The sequence below is a fragment of the Electrophorus electricus genome, chromosome 26 (assembly GCF_041902795.1).
Source record: "Electrophorus electricus isolate QZ-2024a chromosome 26, ASM4190279v1, whole genome shotgun sequence".
Lineage (NCBI taxonomy): Eukaryota > Metazoa > Chordata > Actinopteri > Gymnotiformes > Gymnotidae > Electrophorus > Electrophorus electricus.
The window spans coordinates 5145228-5170433 of record NC_137522.1 but is presented as its reverse complement, the minus strand read 5'-3'; positions in this window follow the sequence as shown (position 1 = coordinate 5170433).

Here is a 25206-nt window from a genome sequence, read left to right as displayed (position 1 = left end):
AAGAGCATTTCAAAGCATTGTAAGTACCCTAAACTCTGTTTTAGAGCCAAACATTGTGTTCTCAACTAATATCTCATGCAAGTTAAAAAGAAACTTTCAAAGATTAGTTTAAGAGAAAACTGTTCTATAGTTTGCGATGAGTAGATTGCAACTGTGTTCTTTATGTTTTACATACATTGAAACAGCGTTTCAAGGCATTGTAAGTGATTAAACAGTGTTTCAGGGCAAGAAATTGTGTTTTCAAGTAGATTTAAACTGTTCTTTATATTTTACATACATTGAAAAAGCATTTCAAGGCATTGGAAGTGATTAAACAGTGTTTCAGCGCAAGACATTGTGTTTTCAAGTAGATTTAAACTGTGTTCTTTATGTTTTACATACATTGAAACAGCATTTCAAAGCATTGTAAGTACCTTAAACTCTGTTTTAGAGCCAAACATTGTGTTCTCAACTAATATCTCATGCAAGTTAAAAAGAAACTTTCAAAGATTAGTTTAAGAGAAAACTGACTGTTCTATAGTTTGCAATGAGTAGATTGCAACTGTGTTCTTTATGTTTTAAATACATTGAAACAGCATTTCAAAGCATTGTAAGTACCTTAAACTCTGTTTTAGAGCCAAACATTGTGTTCTCAACTAATATCTCATGCACGTTAAGAAGAAACTTTCAAAGATTAGTTTAAGAGAAAACAGTCTGTTCTATAGTTTGCAATAAGTAGATTGCAACTGTGTTCTTTATGTTTTACATACATTGAAACAGCGTTTCAAGGCATTGTAAGTGATTAAACAGTGTTTCAGGGCAAGAAATTGTGTTTTCAAGTAGATTTAAACTGTGTTCTATATATTTTACATACATTGAAAAAGCGTATCAAGGCATTGTAAGTGATTAAAAAGTGTTTGAGCGCAAGACATTGTGTTTTCAATAGGTTTAAACTGTGTTCTTTATGTTTTACGTACATTAAAAAGCATTTCAAAGCATTGTAAGTACCTTAAACTCTGTTTTAGAGCCAAACATTGTTTTCTCAACTAATATCTCATGCAAGTTAAGAAGAAACTTTTAAAGATTAGTTTAAGAGAAAACTGTTCTATAGTTTGCAATGAGTAGATTGCAACTGTGGTCTTTATGTTTTACATACATTGAAAGAGCATTTCAAAGCATTGTAAGTACCCTAAACTCTGTTTTAGAGCGAAACATTGTGTTCTCAACTAATATCTCATGCAAGTTAAAAAGAAACTTTCAAAGATTAGTTTAAGAGAAAACTGTTCTATAGTTTGCAATGAGTAGATTGCAACTGTGTTCTTTATGTTTTACATACATTGAAACAGCGTTTCAAGGCATTGTAAGTGATTAAACAGTGTTTCAGGGCAAGAAATTGTGTTTTCAAGTAGATTTAAACTGTTCTTTATATTTTACATACATTGAAAAAGCATTTCAAGGCATTGGAAGTGATTAAACAGTGTTTGAACGCAAGACATTATGTTTTCAAGTAGCTTTAAACTTTGTTCTTTATGTTTTACATACATTGAAACAGCATTTCAAAGCATTGTAAGTGTCTAAACAGTATTTCAGGGCAAGACATTGTGTTTTCAAGTAGATTTAAACTGTGTTCTTTATGTTTTACATACATTAAAACAGCATTTCAAAGCATATTAAGTGCCCTAAACTCTGTTTTAGAGCCAAACATTGTGTTCTCAACTAATATCTCATGCAAGTTAAAAAGAAACTTTCAAAGATTAGTTTAAGAGAAAACTGACTGTTCTATAGTTTGCATTGAGTAGATTGCAACTGTGGTCTTTATCTTTTACATACATTGAAACAGCGTTTCAAGGCATTGTAAGTGACAAAACAGTGTTTCAGGACAAGACATTGTGTTTTCAAGTAGATTTAAACTGTGTTCTTTCTTTTAAATACATTAAAACAGCGTTTCAAGGCATTGTAAGTGATTAAACAGTATTTCAGGGCAAGACATTGTGTTTTCAAGTATATTTAAACTGTGTTCTTTCTTTTAAATACATTAAAACAGCGTTTCAAGGCATTGTAAGTGACTAAACAGTGTTTCAGGGTAAGAAATTGTGTTTTCAAGTAGATTTAAACTGTGTTCTTTATATTTTACATACATTGAAAAAGCGTTTCAAGGCATTGTAAGTGATTAAACAGTGTTTGAGCGCAAGACATTGTGTTTTCAATAGGTTTAAACTGTGTTCTTTATGTTTTACATACATTAAAAAGCATTTCAAAGCATTGTAAGTACCTTAAACTCTGTTTTAGAGTGAAACATTGTGTTCTCAACTAATATCTCATGCAAGTTAAGAAGAAACTTTCAAAGATTAGTTTAAGAGAAAACTGTTCTATAGTTTGCAATGAGTAGATTGCCACTGTGTTCTTTATGTTTTACATACATTGAAACAGCGTTTCAAGGCATTGTAAGTGATTAAACAGTGTTTCAGGGCAAGAAATTGTGTTTTCAAGTAGATTTAAACTGTTCTTTATATTTTACATACATTGAAAAAGCATTTCAAGGCATTGGAAGTGATTAAACAGTGTTTCAGCGCAAGACATTGTGTTTTCAAGTAGATTTAAACTGTGTTCTTTATGTTTTACATACATTAAAACAGCATTTCCAATTATTATAAGTACCTTAAACTCTGTTTTAGAGCCAAACATTGTGTTCTGAACTAATATCTCATGCAAGTTAAGAAGAAACTTTCAAAGATTAGTTTAAGAGAAAACTGTTCTATAGTTTGCAATGAGTAGATTGCAAACTGTGGTCTTTATGTTTTACATACATTGAAACAGCATTTCAAAGCATTGTAAGAACCCTAAACTCTGTTTTAGAGCCAAACATTGTGTTCTCAACTAATATCTCATGCAAGTTAACAAGAAACTTTCAAAGATTAGTTTAAGAGAAAACTGTTCTATAGTTTGCAATAAGTAGATTGCAACTGTGTTCTTTATGTTTTAGACACATTGAAACAGCGATTCAAGGCATGTTAATTGATTAAACAGTGTTTCAGGGCAAGACATTGTGTTTTCAAGTAGATTTAAACTGTGTTCTTTATGTTTTACATACATTAAAAAGCATTTCAAAGCATTGTAAGTACCTTAAACTCTGTTTTAGAGCCAAACATTGTTTTCTCAACTAATATCTCATGCAAGTTAAGAAGAAACTTTCAAAGATTAGTTTAAGAGACAACTGTTCTATAGTTTGCAATGAGTAGATTGCAACTGTGGTCTTTATGTTTTACATACATTGAAAGAGCATTTCAAAGCATTGTAAGTACCCTAAACTCTGTTTTAGAGCCAAACATTGTGTTCTCAACTAATATCTCATGCAAGTTAAAAAGAAACTTTCAAAGATTAGTTTAAGAGAAAACTGTTCTATAGTTTGCGATGAGTAGATTGCAACTGTGTTCTTTATGTTTTACATACATTGAAACAGCGTTTCAAGGCATTGTAAGTGATTAAACAGTGTTTCAGGGCAAGAAATTGTGTTTTCAAGTAGATTTAAACTGTTCTTTATATTTTACATACATTGAAAAAGCATTTCAAGGCATTGGAAGTGATTAAACAGTGTTTCAGCGCAAGACATTGTGTTTTCAAGTAGATTTAAACTGTGTTCTTTATGTTTTACATACATTGAAACAGCATTTCAAAGCATTGTAAGTACCTTAAACTCTGTTTTAGAGCCAAACATTGTGTTCTCAACTAATATCTCATGCAAGTTAAAAAGAAACTTTCAAAGATTAGTTTAAGAGAAAACTGACTGTTCTATAGTTTGCAATGAGTAGATTGCAACTGTGTTCTTTATGTTTTAAATACATTGAAACAGCATTTCAAAGCATTGTAAGTACCTTAAACTCTGTTTTAGAGCCAAACATTGTGTTCTCAACTAATATCTCATGCACGTTAAGAAGAAACTTTCAAAGATTAGTTTAAGAGAAAACAGTCTGTTCTATAGTTTGCAATAAGTAGATTGCAACTGTGTTCTTTATGTTTTACATACATTGAAACAGCGTTTCAAGGCATTGTAAGTGATTAAACAGTGTTTCAGGGCAAGAAATTGTGTTTTCAAGTAGATTTAAACTGTGTTCTATATATTTTACATACATTGAAAAAGCGTATCAAGGCATTGTAAGTGATTAAAAAGTGTTTGAGCGCAAGACATTGTGTTTTCAATAGGTTTAAACTGTGTTCTTTATGTTTTACGTACATTAAAAAGCATTTCAAAGCATTGTAAGTACCTTAAACTCTGTTTTAGAGCCAAACATTGTTTTCTCAACTAATATCTCATGCAAGTTAAGAAGAAACTTTTAAAGATTAGTTTAAGAGAAAACTGTTCTATAGTTTGCAATGAGTAGATTGCAACTGTGGTCTTTATGTTTTACATACATTGAAAGAGCATTTCAAAGCATTGTAAGTACCCTAAACTCTGTTTTAGAGCGAAACATTGTGTTCTCAACTAATATCTCATGCAAGTTAAAAAGAAACTTTCAAAGATTAGTTTAAGAGAAAACTGTTCTATAGTTTGCAATGAGTAGATTGCAACTGTGTTCTTTATGTTTTACATACATTGAAACAGCGTTTCAAGGCATTGTAAGTGATTAAACAGTGTTTCAGGGCAAGAAATTGTGTTTTCAAGTAGATTTAAACTGTTCTTTATATTTTACATACATTGAAAAAGCATTTCAAGGCATTGGAAGTGATTAAACAGTGTTTCAGCGCAAGACATTGTGTTTTCAAGTAGATTTAAACTGTGTTCTTTATGTTTTACATACATTAAAACAGCATTTCCAAGCATTATAAGTACCTTAAACTCTGTTTTAGAGCCAAACATTGTGTTCTCAACTAATATCTCATGCAAGTTAAGAATAAACTTTCAAAGATTAGTTTAAGAGAAAACAGTCTGTTCTATAGTTTGCAATAAGTAGATTGCAACTGTGTTCTTTATGTTTTACATACATTGAAACAGCGTTTCAAGGCATTGTAAGTGACTAAACAGTGTTTCAGGGTAAGAAATTGTGTTTTCAAGTAGATGTAAACTGTGTTCTTTATATTTTACATACATTGAAAAAGCGTTTCAAGGCATTGTAAGTGATTAAACAGTGTTTCAGGGCAAGAAATTGTGTTTTCAAGTAGATTTAAACTGTGTTCTTTATATTTTACATACATTGAAAAAGCGTTTCAAGGCATTGTAAGTGATTAAACAGTGTTTGAACGCAAGACATTATGTTTTCAAGTAGCTTTAAACTTTGTTCTTTATGTTTTACATACATTGAAACAGCATTTCAAAGCATTGTAAGTGTCTAAACAGTATTTCAGGGCAAGACATTGTGTTTTCAAGTAGATTTAAACTGTGTTCTTTATGTTTTACATACATTAAAACAGCATTTCAAAGCATATTAAGTGCCCTAAACTCTGTTTTAGAGCCAAACATTGTGTTCTCAACTAATATCTCATGCAAGTTAAAAAGAAACTTTCAAAGATTAGTTTAAGAGAAAACTGACTGTTCTATAGTTTGCATTGAGTAGATTGCAACTGTGGTCTTTATCTTTTACATACATTGAAACAGCGTTTCAAGGCATTGTAAGTGACAAAACAGTGTTTCAGGACAAGACATTGTGTTTTCAAGTAGATTTAAACTGTGTTCTTTCTTTTAAATACATTAAAACAGCGTTTCAAGGCATTGTAAGTGATTAAACAGTATTTCAGGGCAAGACATTGTGTTTTCAAGTAGATTTAAACTGTGTTCTTTCTTTTAAATACATTAAAACAGCGTTTCAAGGCATTGTAAGTGACTAAAGAGTGTTTCAGGGTAAGAAATTGTGTTTTCAAGTAGATTTAAACTGTGTTCTTTATATTTTACATACATTGAAAAAGCGTTTCAAGGCATTGTAAGTGATTAAACAGTGTTTGAGCGCAAGACATTGTGTTTTCAATAGGTTTAAACTGTGTTCTTTATGTTTTACATACATTAAAAAGCATTTCAAAGCATTGTAAGTACCTTAAACTCTGTTTTAGAGTGAAACATTGTGTTCTCAACTAATATCTCATGCAAGTTAAGAAGAAACTTTCAAAGATTAGTTTAAGAGAAAACTGTTCTATAGTTTGCAATGAGTAGATTGCCACTGTGTTCTTTATGTTTTACATACATTGAAACAGCGTTTCAAGGCATTGTAAGTGACTAAACAGTGTTTCAGGGTAAGAAATTGTGTTTTCAAGTAGATTTAAACTGTGTTCTTTATATTTTACATAGATTGAAAAAGCGTTTCAAGGCATTGTAAGTGATTAAACAGTGTTTCAGGGCAAGAAATTGTGTTTTCAAGTAGATTTAAACTGTGTTCTTTATATTTTACATGCATTGAAAAAGCGTTTCAAAGCATTGTAAGTACCTTAAACTCTGTTTTAGAGCCAAACATTGTTTTCTCAACTAATATCTCATGCAAGTTAAGAAGAAACTTTCAAAGATTAGTTTAAGAGAAAACTGTTCTATAGTTTGCAATAAGTAGATTGCAAATGTGTTTTTTATGTTTTACATACAATGAAACAGCGTTTCAAGGCATTGTAAGTGATTAAACAGTGTTTCAGGGCAAGAAATTGTGTTTTCAAGTAGATTTAAACTGTTCTTTATATTTTACATACATTGAAAAAGCATTTCAAGGCATTGGAAGTGATTAAACAGTGTTTCAGCGCAAGACATTGTGTTTTCAAGTAGATTTAAACTGTGTTCTTTATGTTTTACATACATTAAAACAGCATTTCCAATTATTATAAGTACCTTAAACTCTGTTTTAGAGCCAAACATTGTGTTCTCAACTAATATCTCATGCAAGTTAAGAAGAAACTTTCAAATATTAGTTTAAGAGAAAACTGTATGTTCTACAGTTTGCAATAAGTAGACTGCAACTGTGTTCTTTATGTTTTAGACACATTGAAACAGCGATTCAAGGCATGTTAATTGATTAAACAGTGTTTCAGGGCAAGACATTGTGTTTTCAAGTAGCTTTAAACTTTGTTCTTTATGTTTTACAGACATTGAAACAGCATTTCAATGCATTGTAAGTGTCTAAACAGTATTTCAGGGCAAGACATTGTGTTTTCAAGTAGATTTAAACTGTGTTCTTTATGTTTTACATACATTAAAACAGCGTTTCAAGGCATTGTAAGTACCTTAAACTCTGTTTTAGAGCCAAACATTGTGTTCTCAACTAATATCTCATGCAAGTTAAAAAGAAACTTTCAAAGATTAGTTTAAGAGAAAACTGACTGTTCTATAGTTTGCAATGAGTAGATTGCAACTGTGTTCTTTATGTTTTAAATACATTGAAACAGCATTTCAAAGCATTGTAAGTACCTTAAACTCTGTTTTAGAGCCAAACATTGAGTTCTCAACTAATATCTCATGCACGTTAAGAAGAAACTTTCAAAGATTAGTTTAAGAGAAAACAGTCTGTTCTATAGTTTGCAATAAGTAGATTGCAACTGTGTTCTTTATGTTTTACATACATTGAAACAGCGTTTCAAGGCATTGTAAGTGATTAAACAGTGTTTCAGGGCAAGAAATTGTGTTTTCAAGTAGATTTAAACTGTGTTCTATATATTTTACATACATTGAAAAAGCGTATCAAGGCATTGTAAGTGATTAAAAAGTGTTTGAGCGCAAGACATTGTGTTTTCAATAGGTTTAAACTGTGTTCTTTATGTTTTACGTACATTAAAAAGCATTTCAAAGCATTGTAAGTACCTTAAACTCTGTTTTAGAGCCAAACATTGTTTTCTCAACTAATATCTCATGCAAGTTAAGAAGAAACTTTTAAAGATTAGTTTAAGAGAAAACTGTTCTATAGTTTGCAATGAGTAGATTGCAACTGTGGTCTTTATGTTTTACATACATTGAAAGAGCATTTCAAAGCATTGTAAGTACTCTAAACTCTGTTTTAGAGCCATACATTGTGTTCTCAACTAATATCTCATGCAAGTTAAAAAGAAACTTTCAAAGATTAGTTTAAGAGAAAACTGTTCTATAGTTTGCAATGAGTAGATTGCAACTGTGTTCTTTATGTTTTACATACATTGAAAAAGCATTTCAAGGCAATGTAAGTGATTAAACAGTGTTTCAGCGGAAGACATTGTGTTTTCAAGTAGATTTAAACTGTGTTCTTTATGTTTTACATACATTAAAACAGCATTTCAAAGCATTGTAAGTACTTTAAACTCTGTTTTAGAGCCAAACATTGTGTTCTGAACTAATATCTCATGCAAGTTAAGAAGAAACTTTCAAAGATTAGTTTAAGAGAAAACTGTTCTATAGTTTGCAATGAGTAGATTGCAAACTGTGGTCTTTATGTTTTACATACATTGAAACAGCATTTCAAAGCATTGTAAGAACCCTAAACTCTGTTTTAGAGCCAAACATTGTGTTCTCAACTAATATCTCATGCAAGTTAACAAGAAACTTTCAAAGATTAGTTTAAGAGAAAACTGTTCTATAGTTTGCAATAAGTAGATTGCAACTGTGTTCTTTATGTTTTAGACACATTGAAACAGCGATTCAAGGCATGTTAATTGATTAAACAGTGTTTCAGGGCAAGACATTGTGTTTTCAAGTAGCTTTAAACTTTATTCTTTATGTTTTACATACATTGAAACAGCATTTCAAAGCATTGTAAGTGTCTAAACAGTATTTCAGGGCAAGACATTGTGTTTTCAAGTAGATTTAAACTGTGTTCTTTATGTTTTACATACATTAAAAAGCATTTCAAAGCATTGTAAGTACCTTAAACTCTGTTTTAGAGCCAAACATTGTTTTCTCAACTAATATCTCATGCAAGTTAAGAAGAAACTTTCAAAGATTAGTTTAAGAGACAACTGTTCTATAGTTTGCAATGAGTAGATTGCAACTGTGTTCTTTATGTTTTACATACATTGAAACAGCGTTTCAAGGCATTGTAAGTGACTAAACAGTGTTTCAGGGCAAGAAATTGTGTTTTCAAGTAGATTTAAACTGTTCTTTATATTTTACATACATTGAAAAAGCATTTCAAGGCATTGGAAGTGATTAAACAGTGTTTCAGCGCAAGACATTGTGTTTTCAAGTAGATTTAAACTGTGTTCTTTATGTTTTACATACATTGAAACAGCATTTCAAAGCATTGTAAGTACCTTAAACTCTGTTTTAGAGCCAAACATTGTGTTCTCAACTAATATCTCATGCAAGTTAAAAAGAAACTTTCAAAGATTAGTTTAAGAGAAAACTGACTGTTCTATAGTTTGCAATGAGTAGATTGCAACTGTGTTCTTTATGTTTTAAATACATTGAAACAGCATTTCAAAGCATTGTAAGTACCTTAAACTCTGTTTTAGAGCCAAACATTGTGTTCTCAACTAATATCTCATGCACATTAAGAAGAAACTTTCAAAGATTAGTTTAAGAGAAAACAGTCTGTTCTATAGTTTGCAATAAGTAGATTGCAACTGTGTTCTTTTAGTTTTACATACATTGAAACAGCGTTTCAAGGCATTGTAAGTGATTAAACAGTGTTTCAGGGCAAGAAATTGTGTTTTCAAGTAGATTTAAACTGTGTTCTATATATTTTACATACATTGAAAAAGCGTATCAAGGCATTGTAAGTGATTAAAAAGTGTTTGAGCGCAAGACATTGTGTTTTCAATAGGTTTAAACTGTGTTCTTTATGTTTTACGTACATTAAAAAGCATTTCAAAGCATTGTAAGTACCTTAAACTCTGTTTTAGAGCCAAACATTGTTTTCTCAACTAATATCTCATGCAAGTTAAGAAGAAACTTTTAAAGATTAGTTTAAGAGAAAACTGTTCTATAGTTTGCAATGAGTAGATTGCAACTGTGGTCTTTATGTTTTACATACATTGAAAGAGCATTTCAAAGCATTGTAAGTACTCTAAACTCTGTTTTAGAGCCATACATTGTGTTCTCAACTAATATCTCATGCAAGTTAAAAAGAAACTTTCAAAGATTAGTTTAAGAGAAAACTGTTCTATAGTTTGCAATGAGTAGATTGCAACTGTTTTCTTTATGTTTTACATACATTGAAAAAGCATTTCAAGGCAATGTAAGTGATTAAACAGTGTTTCAGCGGAAGACATTGTGTTTTCAAGTAGATTTAAACTGTGTTCTTTATGTTTTACATACATTAAAACAGCATTTCAAAGCATTGTAAGTACTTTAAACTCTGTTTTAGAGCCAAACATTGTGTTCTGAACTAATATCTCATGCAAGTTAAGAAGAAACTTTCAAAGATTAGTTTAAGAGAAAACTGTTCTATAGTTTGCAATGAGTAGATTGCAAACTGTGGTCTTTATGTTTTACATACATTGAAACAGCATTTCAAAGCATTGTAAGAACCCTAAACTCTGTTTTAGAGCCAAACATTGTGTTCTCAACTAATATCTCATGCAAGTTAACAAGAAACTTTCAAAGATTAGTTTAAGAGAAAACTGTTCTATAGTTTGCAATAAGTAGATTGCAACTGTGTTCTTTATGTTTTAGACACATTGAAACAACGATTCAAGGCATGTTAATTGATTAAACAGTGTTTCAGGGCAAGACATTGTGTTTTCAAGTAGCTTTAAACTTTATTCTTTATGTTTTACATACATTGAAACAGCATTTCAAAGCATTGTAAGTGTCTAAACAGTATTTCAGGGCAAGACATTGTGTTTTCAAGTAGATTTAAACTGTGTTCTTTATGTTTTACATACATTAAAAAGCATTTCAAAGCATTGTAAGTACCTTAAACTCTGTTTTAGAGCCAAACATTGTTTTCTCAACTAATATCTCATGCAAGTTAAGAAGAAACTTTCAAAGATTAGTTTAAGAGACAACTGTTCTATAGTTTGCAATGAGTAGATTGCAACTGTGGTCTTTATGTTTTACATACATTGAAAGAGCATTTCAAAGCATTGTAAGTACCCTAAACTCTGTTTTAGAGCCAAACATTGTGTTCTCAACTAATATCTCATGCAAGTTAAAAAGAAACTTTCAAAGATTAGTTTAAGAGAAAACTGTTCTATAGTTTGCGATGAGTAGATTGCAACTGTGTTCTTTATGTTTTACATACATTGAAACAGCGTTTCAAGGCATTGTAAGTGATTAAACAGTGTTTCAGGGCAAGAAATTGTGTTTTCAAGTAGATTTAAACTGTTCTTTATATTTTACATACATTGAAAAAGCATTTCAAGGCATTGGAAGTGATTAAACAGTGTTTCAGCGCAAGACATTGTGTTTTCAAGTAGATTTAAACTGTGTTCTTTATGTTTTACATACATTAAAACAGCATTTCCAAGCATTATAAGTACCTTAAACTCTGTTTTAGAGCCAAACATTGTGTTCTCAACTAATATCTCATGCAAGTTAAGAAGAAACTTTCAAAGATTAGTTTAAGAGAAAACTGTTCTATAGTTTGCAATGAGTAGATTGCAACTGTGTTCTTTATGTTTTACATACATTGAAACAGCGTTTCAAGGCATTGTAAGTGATTAAACAGTGTTTCAGGGCAAGAAATTGTGTTTTCAAGTAGATTTAAACTGTTCTTTATATTTTACATACATTGAAAAAGCATTTCAAGGCATTGGAAGTGATTAAACAGTGTTTCAGCGCAAGACATTGTGTTTTCAAGTAGATTTAAACTGTGTTCTTTATGTTTTACATACATTGAAACAGCATTTCAAAGCATTGTAAGTACCTTAAACTCTGTTTTAGAGCCAAACATTGTGTTCTCAACTAATATCTCATGCAAGTTAAAAAGAAACTTTCAAAGATTAGTTTAAGAGAAAACTGACTGTTCTATAGTTTGCAATGAGTAGATTGCAACTGTGTTCTTTATGTTTTAAATACATTGAAACAGCATTTCAAAGCATTGTAAGTACCTTAAACTCTGTTTTAGAGCCAAACATTGTGTTCTCAACTAATATCTCATGCAAGTTAAAAAGAAACTTTCAAAGATTAGTTTAAGAGAAAACTGTTCTATAGTTTGCAATGAGTAGATTGCAACTGTGTTCTTTATGTTTTACATACATTGAAAAAGCATTTCAAGGCAATGTAAGTGATTAAACAGTGTTTCAGCGGAAGACATTGTGTTTTCAAGTAGATTTAAACTGTGTTCTTTATGTTTTACATACATTAAAACAGCATTTCAAAGCATTGTAAGTACTTTAAACTCTGTTTTAGAGCCAAACATTGTGTTCTGAACTAATATCTCATGCAAGTTAAGAAGAAACTTTCAAAGATTAGTTTAAGAGAAAACTGTTCTATAGTTTGCAATGAGTAGATTGCAAACTGTGGTCTTTATGTTTTACATACATTGAAACAGCATTTCAAAGCATTGTAAGAACCCTAAACTCTGTTTTAGAGCCAAACATTGTGTTCTCAACTAATATCTCATGCAAGTTAACAAGAAACTTTCAAAGATTAGTTTAAGAGAAAACTGTTCTATAGTTTGCAATAAGTAGATTGCAACTGTGTTCTTTATGTTTTAGACACATTGAAACAGCGATTCAAGGCATGTTAATTGATTAAACAGTGTTTCAGGGCAAGACATTGTGTTTTCAAGTAGCTTTAAACTTTATTCTTTATGTTTTACATACATTGAAACAGCATTTCAAAGCATTGTAAGTGTCTAAACAGTATTTCAGGGCAAGACATTGTGTTTTCAAGTAGATTTAAACTGTGTTCTTTATGTTTTACATACATTAAAACAGCATTTCAAAGCATATTAAGTGCCCTAAACTCTGTTTTAGAGCCAAACATTGTGTTCTCAACTAATATCTCATGCAAGTTAAAAAGAAACTTTCAAAGATTAGTTTAAGAGAAAACTGACTGTTCTATAGTTTGCATTGAGTAGATTGCAACTGTGGTCTTTATCTTTTACATACATTGAAACAGCGTTTCAAGGCATTGTAAGTGACAAAACAGTGTTTCAGGACAAGACATTGTGTTTTCAAGTAGATTTAAACTGTGTTCTTTCTTTTAAATACATTAAAACAGCGTTTCAAGGCATTGTAAGTGATTAAACAGTATTTCAGGGCAAGACATTGTGTTTTCAAGTAGATTTAAACTGTGTTCTTTCTTTTAAATACATTAAAACAGCGTTTCAAGGCATTGTAAGTGACTAAAGAGTGTTTCAGGGTAAGAAATTGTGTTTTCAAGTAGATTTAAACTGTGTTCTTTATATTTTACATACATTGAAAAAGCGTTTCAAGGCATTGTAAGTGATTAAACAGTGTTTGAGCGCAAGACATTGTGTTTTCAATAGGTTTAAACTGTGTTCTTTATGTTTTACATACATTAAAAAGCATTTCAAAGCATTGTAAGTACCTTAAACTCTGTTTTAGAGTGAAACATTGTGTTCTCAACTAATATCTCATGCAAGTTAAGAAGAAACTTTCAAAGATTAGTTTAAGAGAAAACTGTTCTATAGTTTGCAATGAGTAGATTGCCACTGTGTTCTTTATGTTTTACATACATTGAAACAGCGTTTCAAGGCATTGTAAGTGACTAAACAGTGTTTCAGGGTAAGAAATTGTGTTTTCAAGTAGATTTAAACTGTGTTCTTTATATTTTACATAGATTGAAAAAGCGTTTCAAGGCATTGTAAGTGATTAAACAGTGTTTCAGGGCAAGAAATTGTGTTTTCAAGTAGATTTAAACTGTGTTCTTTATATTTTACATGCATTGAAAAAGCGTTTCAAAGCATTGTAAGTACCTTAAACTCTGTTTTAGAGCCAAACATTGTTTTCTCAACTAATATCTCATGCAAGTTAAGAAGAAACTTTCAAAGATTAGTTTAAGAGAAAACTGTTCTATAGTTTGCAATAAGTAGATTGCAAATGTGTTTTTTATGTTTTACATACAATGAAACAGCGTTTCAAGGCATTGTAAGTGATTAAACAGTGTTTCAGGGCAAGAAATTGTGTTTTCAAGTAGATTTAAACTGTTCTTTATATTTTACATACATTGAAAAAGCATTTCAAGGCATTGGAAGTGATTAAACAGTGTTTCAGCGCAAGACATTGTGTTTTCAAGTAGATTTAAACTGTGTTCTTTATGTTTTACATACATTAAAACAGCATTTCCAATTATTATAAGTACCTTAAACTCTGTTTTAGAGCCAAACATTGTGTTCTCAACTAATATCTCATGCAAGTTAAGAAGAAACTTTCAAATATTAGTTTAAGAGAAAACTGTATGTTCTACAGTTTGCAATAAGTAGACTGCAACTGTGTTCTTTATGTTTTAGACACATTGAAACAGCGATTCAAGGCATGTTAATTGATTAAACAGTGTTTCAGGGCAAGACATTGTGTTTTCAAGTAGCTTTAAACTTTGTTCTTTATGTTTTACAGACATTGAAACAGCATTTCAATGCATTGTAAGTGTCTAAACAGTATTTCAGGGCAAGACATTGTGTTTTCAAGTAGATTTAAACTGTGTTCTTTATGTTTTACATACATTAAAACAGCGTTTCAAGGCATTGTAAGTACCTTAAACTCTGTTTTAGAGCCAAACATTGTGTTCTCAACTAATATCTCATGCAAGTTAAAAAGAAACTTTCAAAGATTAGTTTAAGAGAAAACTGACTGTTCTATAGTTTGCAATGAGTAGATTGCAACTGTGTTCTTTATGTTTTAAATACATTGAAACAGCATTTCAAAGCATTGTAAGTACCTTAAACTCTGTTTTAGAGCCAAACATTGAGTTCTCAACTAATATCTCATGCACGTTAAGAAGAAACTTTCAAAGATTAGTTTAAGAGAAAACAGTCTGTTCTATAGTTTGCAATAAGTAGATTGCAACTGTGTTCTTTATGTTTTACATACATTGAAACAGCGTTTCAAGGCATTGTAAGTGATTAAACAGTGTTTCAGGGCAAGAAATTGTGTTTTCAAGTAGATTTAAACTGTGTTCTATATATTTTACATACATTGAAAAAGCGTATCAAGGCATTGTAAGTGATTAAAAAGTGTTTGAGCGCAAGACATTGTGTTTTCAATAGGTTTAAACTGTGTTCTTTATGTTTTACGTACATTAAAAAGCATTTCAAAGCATTGTAAGTACCTTAAACTCTGTTTTAGAGCCAAACATTGTTTTCTCAACTAATATCTCATGCAAGTTAAGAAGAAACTTTTAAAGATTAGTTTAAGAGAAAACTGTTCTATAGTTTGCAATGAGTAGATTGCAACTGTGGTCTTTATGTTTTACATACATTGAAAGAGCATTTCAAAGCATTGTAAGTACTCTAAACTCTGTTTTAGAGCCATACATTGTGTTCTCAACTAATATCTCATGCAAGTTAAAAAGAAACTTTCAAAGATTAGTTTAAGAGAAAACTGTTCTATAGTTTGCAATGAGTAGATTGCAACTGTGTTCTTTATGTTTTACATACATTGAAAAAGCATTTCAAGGCAATGTAAGTGATTAAACAGTGTTTCAGCGGAAGACATTGTGTTTTCAAGTAGATTTAAACTGTGTTCTTTATGTTTTACATACATTAAAACAGCATTTCAAAGCATTGTAAGTACTTTAAACTCTGTTTTAGAGCCAAACATTGTGTTCTGAACTAATATCTCATGCAAGTTAAGAAGAAACTTTCAAAGATTAGTTTAAGAGAAAACTGTTCTATAGTTTGCAATGAGTAGATTGCAAACTGTGGTCTTTATGTTTTACATACATTGAAACAGCATTTCAAAGCATTGTAAGAACCCTAAACTCTGTTTTAGAGCCAAACATTGTGTTCTCAACTAATATCTCATGCAAGTTAACAAGAAACTTTCAAAGATTAGTTTAAGAGAAAACTGTTCTATAGTTTGCAATAAGTAGATTGCAACTGTGTTCTTTATGTTTTAGACACATTGAAACAGCGATTCAAGGCATGTTAATTGATTAAACAGTGTTTCAGGGCAAGACATTGTGTTTTCAAGTAGCTTTAAACTTTATTCTTTATGTTTTACATACATTGAAACAGCATTTCAAAGCATTGTAAGTGTCTAAACAGTATTTCAGGGCAAGACATTGTGTTTTCAAGTAGATTTAAACTGTGTTCTTTATGTTTTACATACATTAAAAAGCATTTCAAAGCATTGTAAGTACCTTAAACTCTGTTTTAGAGCCAAACATTGTTTTCTCAACTAATATCTCATGCAAGTTAAGAAGAAACTTTCAAAGATTAGTTTAAGAGACAACTGTTCTATAGTTTGCAATGAGTAGATTGCAACTGTGTTCTTTATGTTTTACATACATTGAAACAGCGTTTCAAGGCATTGTAAGTGACTAAACAGTGTTTCAGGGCAAGAAATTGTGTTTTCAAGTAGATTTAAACTGTTCTTTATATTTTACATACATTGAAAAAGCATTTCAAGGCATTGGAAGTGATTAAACAGTGTTTCAGCGCAAGACATTGTGTTTTCAAGTAGATTTAAACTGTGTTCTTTATGTTTTACATACATTGAAACAGCATTTCAAAGCATTGTAAGTACCTTAAACTCTGTTTTAGAGCCAAACATTGTGTTCTCAACTAATATCTCATGCAAGTTAAAAAGAAACTTTCAAAGATTAGTTTAAGAGAAAACTGACTGTTCTATAGTTTGCAATGAGTAGATTGCAACTGTGTTCTTTATGTTTTAAATACATTGAAACAGCATTTCAAAGCATTGTAAGTACCTTAAACTCTGTTTTAGAGCCAAACATTGTGTTCTCAACTAATATCTCATGCACATTAAGAAGAAACTTTCAAAGATTAGTTTAAGAGAAAACAGTCTGTTCTATAGTTTGCAATAAGTAGATTGCAACTGTGTTCTTTTAGTTTTACATACATTGAAACAGCGTTTCAAGGCATTGTAAGTGATTAAACAGTGTTTCAGGGCAAGAAATTGTGTTTTCAAGTAGATTTAAACTGTGTTCTATATATTTTACATACATTGAAAAAGCGTATCAAGGCATTGTAAGTGATTAAAAAGTGTTTGAGCGCAAGACATTGTGTTTTCAATAGGTTTAAACTGTGTTCTTTATGTTTTACGTACATTAAAAAGCATTTCAAAGCATTGTAAGTACCTTAAACTCTGTTTTAGAGCCAAACATTGTTTTCTCAACTAATATCTCATGCAAGTTAAGAAGAAACTTTTAAAGATTAGTTTAAGAGAAAACTGTTCTATAGTTTGCAATGAGTAGATTGCAACTGTGGTCTTTATGTTTTACATACATTGAAAGAGCATTTCAAAGCATTGTAAGTACTCTAAACTCTGTTTTAGAGCCATACATTGTGTTCTCAACTAATATCTCATGCAAGTTAAAAAGAAACTTTCAAAGATTAGTTTAAGAGAAAACTGTTCTATAGTTTGCAATGAGTAGATTGCAACTGTTTTCTTTATGTTTTACATACATTGAAAAAGCATTTCAAGGCAATGTAAGTGATTAAACAGTGTTTCAGCGGAAGACATTGTGTTTTCAAGTAGATTTAAACTGTGTTCTTTATGTTTTACATACATTAAAACAGCATTTCAAAGCATTGTAAGTACTTTAAACTCTGTTTTAGAGCCAAACATTGTGTTCTGAACTAATATCTCATGCAAGTTAAGAAGAAACTTTCAAAGATTAGTTTAAGAGAAAACTGTTCTATAGTTTGCAATGAGTAGATTGCAAACTGTGGTCTTTATGTTTTACATACATTGAAACAGCATTTCAAAGCATTGTAAGAACCCTAAACTCTGTTTTAGAGCCAAACATTGTGTTCTCAACTAATATCTCATGCAAGTTAACAAGAAACTTTCAAAGATTAGTTTAAGAGAAAACTGTTCTATAGTTTGCAATAAGTAGATTGCAACTGTGTTCTTTATGTTTTAGACACATTGAAACAACGATTCAAGGCATGTTAATTGATTAAACAGTGTTTCAGGGCAAGACATTGTGTTTTCAAGTAGCTTTAAACTTTATTCTTTATGTTTTACATACATTGAAACAGCATTTCAAAGCATTGTAAGTGTCTAAACAGTATTTCAGGGCAAGACATTGTGTTTTCAAGTAGATTTAAACTGTGTTCTTTATGTTTTACATACATTAAAAAGCATTTCAAAGCATTGTAAGTACCTTAAACTCTGTTTTAGAGCCAAACATTGTTTTCTCAACTAATATCTCATGCAAGTTAAGAAGAAACTTTCAAAGATTAGTTTAAGAGACAACTGTTCTATAGTTTGCAATGAGTAGATTGCAACTGTGGTCTTTATGTTTTACATACATTGAAAGAGCATTTCAAAGCATTGTAAGTACCCTAAACTCTGTTTTAGAGCCAAACATTGTGTTCTCAACTAATATCTCATGCAAGTTAAAAAGAAACTTTCAAAGATTAGTTTAAGAGAAAACTGTTCTATAGTTTGCGATGAGTAGATTGCAACTGTGTTCTTTATGTTTTACATACATTGAAACAGCGTTTCAAGGCATTGTAAGTGATTAAACAGTGTTTCAGGGCAAGAAATTGTGTTTTCAAGTAGATTTAAACTGTTCTTTATATTTTACATACATTGAAAAAGCATTTCAAGGCATTGGAAGTGATTAAACAGTGTTTCAGCGCAAGACATTGTGTTTTCAAGTAGATTTAAACTGTGTTCTTTATGTTTTACATACATTAAAACAGCATTTCCAAGCATTATAAGTACCTTAAACTCTGTTTTAGAGCCAAACATTGTGTTCTCAACTAATATCTCATGCAAGTTAAGAAGAAACTTTCAAAGATTAGTTTAAGAGAAAACTGTTCTATAGTTTGCAATGAGTAGATTGCAACTGTGTTCTTTATGTTTTACATACATTGAAACAGCGTTTCAAGGCATTGTAAGTGATTAAACAGTGTTTCAGGGCAAGAAATTGTGTTTTCAAGTAGATTTAAACTGTTCTTTATATTTTACATACATTGAAAAAGCATTTCAAGGCATTGGAAGTGATTAAACAGTGTTTCAGCGCAAGACATTGTGTTTTCAAGTAGATTTAAACTGTGTTCTTTATGTTTTACATACATTGAAACAGCATTTCAAAGCATTGTAAGTACCTTAAACTCTGTTTTAGAGCCAAACATTGTGTTCTCAACTAATATCTCATGCAAGTTAAAAAGAAACTTTCAAAGATTAGTTTAAGAGAAAACTGACTGTTCTATAGTTTGCAATGAGTAGATTGCAACTGTGTTCTTTATGTTTTAAATACATTGAAACAGCATTTCAAAGCATTGTAAGTACCTTAAACTCTGTTTTAGAGCCAAACATTGTGTTCTCAACTAATATCTCATGCAAGTTAAAAAGAAACTTTCAAAGATTAGTTTAAGAGAAAACTGTTCTATAGTTTGCAATGAGTAGATTGCAACTGTGTTCTTTATGTTTTACATACATTGAAAAAGCATTTCAAGGCAATGTAAGTGATTAAACAGTGTTTCAGCGGAAGACATTGTGTTTTCAAGTAGATTTAAACTGTGTTCTTTATGTTTTACATACATTAAAACAGCATTTCAAAGCATTGTAAGTACTTTAAACTCTGTTTTAGAGCCAAACATTGTGTTCTGAACTAATATCTCATGCAAGTTAAGAAGAAACTTTCAAAGATTAGTTTAAGAGAAAACTGTTCTATAGTTTGCAATGAGTAGATTGCAAACTGTGGTCTTTATGTTTTACATACATTGAAACAGCATTTCAAAGCATTGTAAGAACCCTAAACTCTGTTTTAGAGCCAAACATTGTGTTCTCAACTAATATCTCATGCAAGTTAACAAGAAACTTTCAAAGATTAGTTTAAGAGAAAACTGTTCTATAGTTTGCAATAAGTAGATTGCAACTGTGTTCTTTATGTTTTAGACACATTGAAACAGCGATTCAAGGCATGTTAATTGATTAAACAGTGTTTCAGGGCAAGACATTGTGTTTTCAAGTAGCTTTAAACTTTATTCTTTATGTTTTACATACATTGAAACAGCATTTCAAAGCATTGTAAGTGTCTAAACAGTATTTCAGGGCAAGACATTGTGTTTTCAAGTAGATTTAAACTGTGTTCTTTATGTTTTACATACATTAAAAAGCATTTCAAAGCATTGTAAGTACCTTAAACTCTGTTTTAGAGCCAAACATTGTTTTCTCAACTAATATCTCATGCAAGTTAAGAAGAAACTTTCAAAGATTAGTTTAAGAGACAACTGTTCTATAGTTTGCAATGAGTAGATTGCAACTGTGTTCTTTATGTTTTACATACATTGAAACAGCGTTTCAAGGCATTGTAAGTGACTAAACAGTGTTTCAGGGCAAGAAATTGTGTTTTCAAGTAGATTTAAACTGTTCTTTATATTTTACATACATTGAAAAAGCATTTCAAGGCATTGGAAGTGATTAAACAGTGTTTCAGCGCAAGACATTGTGTTTTCAAGTAGATTTAAACTGTGTTCTTTATGTTTTACATACATTGAAACAGCATTTCAAAGCATTGTAAGTACCTTAAACTCTGTTTTAGAGCCAAACATTGTGTTCTCAACTAATATCTCATGCAAGTTAAAAAGAAACTTTCAAAGATTAGTTTAAGAGAAAACTGACTGTTCTATAGTTTGCAATGAGTAGATTGCAACTGTGTTCTTTATGTTTTAAATACATTGAAACAGCATTTCAAAGCATTGTAAGTACCTTAAACTCTGTTTTAGAGCCAAACATTGTGTTCTCAACTAATATCTCATGCACGTTAAGAAGAAACTTTCAAAGATTAGTTTAAGAGAAAACAGTCTGTTCTATAGTTTGCAATAAGTAGATTGCAACTGTGTTCTTTTAGTTTTACATACATTGAAACAGCGTTTCAAGGCATTGTAAGTGATTAAACAGTGTTTCAGGGCAAGAAATTGTGTTTTCAAGTAGATTTAAACTGTGTTCTATATATTTTACATACATTGAAAAAGCGTATCAAGGCATTGTAAGTGATTAAAAAGTGTTTGAGCGCAAGACATTGTGTTTTCAATAGGTTTAAACTGTGTTCTTTATGTTTTACGTACATTAAAAAGCATTTCAAAGCATTGTAAGTACCTTAAACTCTGTTTTAGAGCCAAACATTGTTTTCTCAACTAATATCTCATGCAAGTTAAGAAGAAACTTTTAAAGATTAGTTTAAGAGAAAACTGTTCTATAGTTTGCAATGAGTAGATTGCAACTGTGGTCTTTATGTTTTACATACATTGAAAGAGCATTTCAAAGCATTGTAAGTACTCTAAACTCTGTTTTAGAGCCATACATTGTGTTCTCAACTAATATCTCATGCAAGTTAAAAAGAAACTTTCAAAGATTAGTTTAAGAGAAAACTGTTCTATAGTTTGCAATGAGTAGATTGCAACTGTTTTCTTTATGTTTTACATACATTGAAAAAGCATTTCAAGGCAATGTAAGTGATTAAACAGTGTTTCAGCGGAAGACATTGTGTTTTCAAGTAGATTTAAACTGTGTTCTTTATGTTTTACATACATTAAAACAGCATTTCAAAGCATTGTAAGTACTTTAAACTCTGTTTTAGAGCCAAACATTGTGTTCTGAACTAATATCTCATGCAAGTTAAGAAGAAACTTTCAAAGATTAGTTTAAGAGAAAACTGTTCTATAGTTTGCAATGAGTAGATTGCAAACTGTGGTCTTTATGTTTTACATACATTGAAACAGCATTTCAAAGCATTGTAAGAACCCTAAACTCTGTTTTAGAGCCAAACATTGTGTTCTCAACTAATATCTCATGCAAGTTAACAAGAAACTTTCAAAGATTAGTTTAAGAGAAAACTGTTCTATAGTTTGCAATAAGTAGATTGCAACTGTGTTCTTTATGTTTTAGACACATTGAAACAACGATTCAAGGCATGTTAATTGATTAAACAGTGTTTCAGGGCAAGACATTGTGTTTTCAAGTAGCTTTAAACTTTATTCTTTATGTTTTACATACATTGAAACAGCATTTCAAAGCATTGTAAGTGTCTAAACAGTATTTCAGGGCAAGACATTGTGTTTTCAAGTAGATTTAAACTGTGTTCTTTATGTTTTACATACATTAAAAAGCATTTCAAAGCATTGTAAGTACCTTAAACTCTGTTTTAGAGCCAAACATTGTTTTCTCAACTAATATCTCATGCAAGTTAAGAAGAAACTTTCAAAGATTAGTTTAAGAGACAACTGTTCTATAGTTTGCAATGAGTAGATTGCAACTGTGGTCTTTATGTTTTACATACATTGAAAGAGCATTTCAAAGCAGTGTAAGTACCCTAAACTCTGTTTTAGAGCCAAACATTGTGTTCTCAACTAATATCTCATGCAAGTTAAAAAGAAACTTTCAAAGATTAGTTTAAGAGAAAACTGTTCTATAGTTTGCGATGAGTAGATTGCAACTGTGTTCTTTATGTTTTACATACATTGAAACAGCGTTTCAAGGCATTGTAAGTGATTAAACAGTGTTTCAGGGCAAGAAATTGTGTTTTCAAGTAGATTTAAACTGTTCTTTATATTTTACATACATTGAAAAAGCATTTCAAGGCATTGGAAGTGATTAAACAGTGTTTCAGCGCAAGACATTGTGTTTTCAAGTAGATTTAAACTGTGTTCTTTATGTTTTACATACATTAAAACAGCATTTCCAAGCATTATAAGTACCTTAAACTCTGTTTTAGAGCCAAACATTGTGTTCTCAACTAATATCTCATGCAAGTTAAGAAGAAACTTTCAAAGATTAGTTTAAGAGAAAACTGTTCTATAGTTTGCAATGAGTAGATTGCAACTGTGTTCTTTATGTTTTACATACATTGAAACAGCGTTTCAAGGCATTGTAAGTGATTAAACAGTGTTTCAGGGCAAGAAATTGTGTTTTCAAGTAGATTTAAACTGTTCTTTATATTTTACATACATTGAAAAAGCATTTCAAGGCATTGGAAGTGATTAAACAGTGTTTCAGCGCAAGACATTGTGTTTTCAAGTAGATTTAAACTGTGTTCTTTATGTTTTACATACATTGAAACAGCATTTCAAAGCATTGTAAGTACCTTAAACTCTGTTTTAGAGCCAAACATTGTGTTCTCAACTAATATCTCATGCAAGTTAAAAAGAAACTTTCAAAGATTAGTTTAAGAGAAAACTGACTGTTCTATAGTTTGCAATGAGTAGATTGCAACTGTGTTCTTTATGTTTTAAATACATTGAAACAGCATTTCAAAGCATTGTAAGTACCTTAAACTCTGTTTTAGAGCCAAACATTGTGTTCTCAACTAATATCTCATGCACGTTAAGAAGAAACTTTCAAAGATTAGTTTAAGAGAAAACTGTTCTATAGTTTGCAATAAGTAGATTGCAACTGTGTTCTTTATGTTTTAGACACATTGAAACAACGATTCAAGGCATGTTAATTGATTAAACAGTGTTTCAGGGCAAGACATTGTGTTTTCAAGTAGCTTTAAACTTTATTCTTTATGTTTTACATACATTGAAACAGCATTTCAAAGCATTGTAAGTGTCTAAACAGTATTTCAGGGCAAGACATTGTGTTTTCAAGTAGATTTAAACTGTGTTCTTTATGTTTTACATACATTAAAAAGCATTTCAAAGCATTGTAAGTACCTTAAACTCTGTTTTAGAGCCAAACATTGTTTTCTCAACTAATATCTCATGCAAGTTAAGAAGAAACTTTCAAAGATTAGTTTAAGAGACAACTGTTCTATAGTTTGCAATGAGTAGATTGCAACTGTGGTCTTTATGTTTTACATACATTGAAAGAGCATTTCAAAGCATTGTAAGTACCCTAAACTCTGTTTTAGAGCCAAACATTGTGTTCTCAACTAATATCTCATGCAAGTTAAAAAGAAACTTTCAAAGATTAGTTTAAGAGAAAACTGTTCTATAGTTTGCGATGAGTAGATTGCAACTGTGTTCTTTATGTTTTACATACATTGAAACAGCGTTTCAAGGCATTGTAAGTGATTAAACAGTGTTTCAGGGCAAGAAATTGTGTTTTCAAGTAGATTTAAACTGTTCTTTATATTTTACATACATTGAAAAAGCATTTCAAGGCATTGGAAGTGATTAAACAGTGTTTCAGCGCAAGACATTGTGTTTTCAAGTAGATTTAAACTGTGTTCTTTATGTTTTACATACATTAAAACAGCATTTCCAAGCATTATAAGTACCTTAAACTCTGTTTTAGAGCCAAACATTGTGTTCTCAACTAATATCTCATGCAAGTTAAGAAGAAACTTTCAAAGATTAGTTTAAGAGAAAACTGTTCTATAGTTTGCAATGAGTAGATTGCAACTGTGTTCTTTATGTTTTACATACATTGAAACAGCGTTTCAAGGCATTGTAAGTGATTAAACAGTGTTTCAGGGCAAGAAATTGTGTTTTCAAGTAGATTTAAACTGTTCTTTATATTTTACATACATTGAAAAAGCATTTCAAGGCATTGGAAGTGATTAAACAGTGTTTCAGCGCAAGACATTGTGTTTTCAAGTAGATTTAAACTGTGTTCTTTATGTTTTACATACATTGAAACAGCATTTCAAAGCATTGTAAGTACCTTAAACTCTGTTTTAGAGCCAAACATTGTGTTCTCAACTAATATCTCATGCAAGTTAAAAAGAAACTTTCAAAGATTAGTTTAAGAGAAAACTGACTGTTCTATAGTTTGCAATGAGTAGATTGCAACTGTGTTCTTTATGTTTTAAATACATTGAAACAGCATTTCAAAGCATTGTAAGTACCTTAAACTCTGTTTTAGAGCCAAACATTGTGTTCTCAACTAATATCTCATGCACGTTAAGAAGAAACTTTCAAAGATTAGTTTAAGAGAAAACAGTCTGTTCTATAGTTTGCAATAAGTAGATTGCAACTGTGTTCTTTATGTTTTACATACATTGAAACAGCGTTTCAAGGCATTGTAAGTGATTAAACAGTGTTTCAGGGCAAGAAATTGTGTTTTCAAGTAGATTTAAACTGTTCTATATATTTTACATACATTGAAAAAGCATTTCAAGGCATTGGAAGTGATTAAACAGTGTTTCAGCGCAAGACATTGTGTTTTCAAGTAGATTTAAACTGTGTTCTTTATGTTTTACATACATTAAAACAGCATTTCCAAGCATTATAAGTACCTTAAACTCTGTTTTAGAGCCAAACATTGTGTTCTCAACTAATATCTCATGCAAGTTAAGAATAA